The sequence below is a fragment of the Lissotriton vulgaris genome, chromosome 5, assembly GCF_964263255.1.
Source record: "Lissotriton vulgaris chromosome 5, aLisVul1.2, whole genome shotgun sequence".
Classification (NCBI taxonomy): Eukaryota; Metazoa; Chordata; class Amphibia; order Caudata; family Salamandridae; genus Lissotriton; species Lissotriton vulgaris.
In genome coordinates this window covers 1,879,003,006-1,879,005,331 of record NC_141693.1, presented here as the reverse complement: position 1 = coordinate 1,879,005,331, position 2,326 = coordinate 1,879,003,006, and the positions used below count along the sequence as shown (strand labels likewise).

General features: G+C 43.2%; 1 non-coding gene across 1 annotated transcript; it reads left to right on the top strand.

The window, feature by feature from the left end:
* Positions 1-931: 931 nt before the first annotated feature.
* Positions 932-1,041, top strand: TRNAL-CAA (transfer RNA leucine (anticodon CAA)). Its single transcript has 2 exons — positions 932-969; positions 996-1,041. It is a non-coding gene; the product is annotated as a tRNA-Leu (tRNA).
* Positions 1,042-2,326: the final 1,285 nt, after the last annotated feature.

The following is a 2,326-nucleotide window of genomic DNA, read 5'->3' as shown; positions in this document are numbered from 1 at the left end:
TATCTGAAGGAAGACACTCCATTTTGGAGAACCATTTTCTCCATGACTATGGAAGTGCCTTCCCAGTGTGTTATGCCATTTATTGCAGTATTATCCTTCTCCCTGTGTTTGGTACTCGTTTGTAACATGCACACGTCACTTTTCTCTTGTAACACACTGTTTGCTACCTCTTACATTTTGTTTGCTTTAGATACTTCACAAGTGCCACCACTGCCTACGTAACGTTTGTTCTTGTGTTTGAGCGTCTGCCATATATTGCATTATTATACCTCTACTTGTACTTTGTACGCTTTTTGAAACCTGCACACATGTCACTTTTTCCTCCTGTAATGCACCGTTTGCCACCTCTTGTACTTTGTTTGCTCACAATTGTCATTTTTGCCTCATGTAACTTAACGTTTGCTTTTGTAATTTGTTCACTTGTAATGTTCTCCTCATGCATCAGTTGTTTTCCCATTGTGAAGCGGTCTGACACCTTCGGGTAAAGTCCGCGCTATACAAAAACGCATAAAATGAATAAATACAATTTTTAAAAAACGGGGGCGCTCGCTCAGAATAGCAGCAGTCGGGGGTAGAGATCCCGAGTTGGGCAGACTTCTAAACCTGGGATCAAGTCACCAAGTACACAATCTGCCGGAGGATGTGGTTCATCCCTACAGTTTTATTCACCGTCTGAGATTGTAGCGCCCAGAAGACTATTGAGTACGTGCAGCAGAAGACGCAGCAGATTGAAAACGCAAGGGCTGTGTTACTCCGTTGTGTATCGCGAGGATAAAGTTAAACGGTGCGAAATTCAGCGCTGGGCCCCTTTCAGGTTGTTGAAAAGCAAAGGTCTGGGCGGAAGAAAGTTGAATAACACACAGAAACCGCCCAATAACAATCTGCATCTTAACGAGCTGATGACATCACCCGGCCTCCGTTCCTATCAGCTGTCAGGATGGCCGAGCGGTCTAAGGCGCCAGACTCAAGAGCTGACTCTTCCCACCAGCTGGGTGTTCTGGTCTCCAATTGGAGGCGTGGGTTCAAATCCCACTTCTGACACAATCTCTTTTGCGATTCATTTTTTATATATTTACATCTGTTTATTTTTCCACGTCCAAGAATTATGTGGCTTTTACTTCGTGGAGCGCGGGGCAGCACCGTTAGAGGACGAGAGCGCCTCGTAAAAGTTTCAACAAGACGCCATGGAGATCGCTAGTCTCCGCCCTTGTACAGGCAGAAGGAAGTTGTAAACTGAAATCCTGCAAGGGGTTTGTTAATTTCTATAAAGAGACTCATAGAATGCAAAAGAGACTATTCGAAAAAAAAAATATAATAAATAAAAAGTAACAATAGAAAACTAAAATGACACGCGCCCAACGTGGGGCTCGAACCCACGACCCTGAGATTAAGAGTCTCATGCTCTACCGACTGAGCTAGCCGGGCTGATGCTTCCTAGATTTCAGGTTTTTTTATGTCTTCTACGTATTTCATCGGAATATCTCTGCTTTTGATTATGTATGTATTTTTCTCTTTCTCCCATCTTGTCTGTCCCTGTCTTATAGACCCATCTGTCTTTCTGGACCTACCGCTCGATCCATACATGCATCTTTCTGGGTGCATACATGCATCTTTCTGGGTGCATACATGCATCTTTCTGGGTGAATACATGCATCCACTCTGGTAACATGCAGGCATCTGTCTGCATGCAGCCTCCCGTCTCGGTGGACCTCCAGCTGGGTACTACATGCATCTGTCTCTCTGGACCTGCTGCAGGGTATACCTACAGCTGTCTGTCTGCTTCCAGAAGCCTGTATCTATGGACTTGCCTCATAGAACATACACCTGTCTGTCTACAGCCGGCTGTCTCCCTAGATCTGCCGAGATGGTCGGTCTATCTCTGGGTACATAAGTGCATCTGTGTCTCTGCTTCCAGCTGCATGTCTCCCTTTGTCTTTATTTTAAATTAATTTTTCTGAAGCAACCCGCCCTGTGCGCGCGCCCACCTATTAATCCCTACTGCAGCCTGTCACCCTTTGGAGGAGAATAATTGTGCGGACGCATGGATGTGATCTGCGAAAATAAGTCAAAGTTGTTTTTCTGCAATCTTAGTTAGATTTCCTTCTTTCACTGTATTCAGAGATGTGAGAAGCATTCATTCATTCATTATAACTTTATTTTGATCAATATGACCTCAAAAGTACAATCAAAAAGACATACAAATAAAATTAAACAAAGAGATAAATATGAAAAAGTAAATGGGAACATGGCAATAACCACATAATAAAATTACACATTTTTGAGGAACGATGATAAAAATGGGTATCAATGTATACAAGATTTGAAA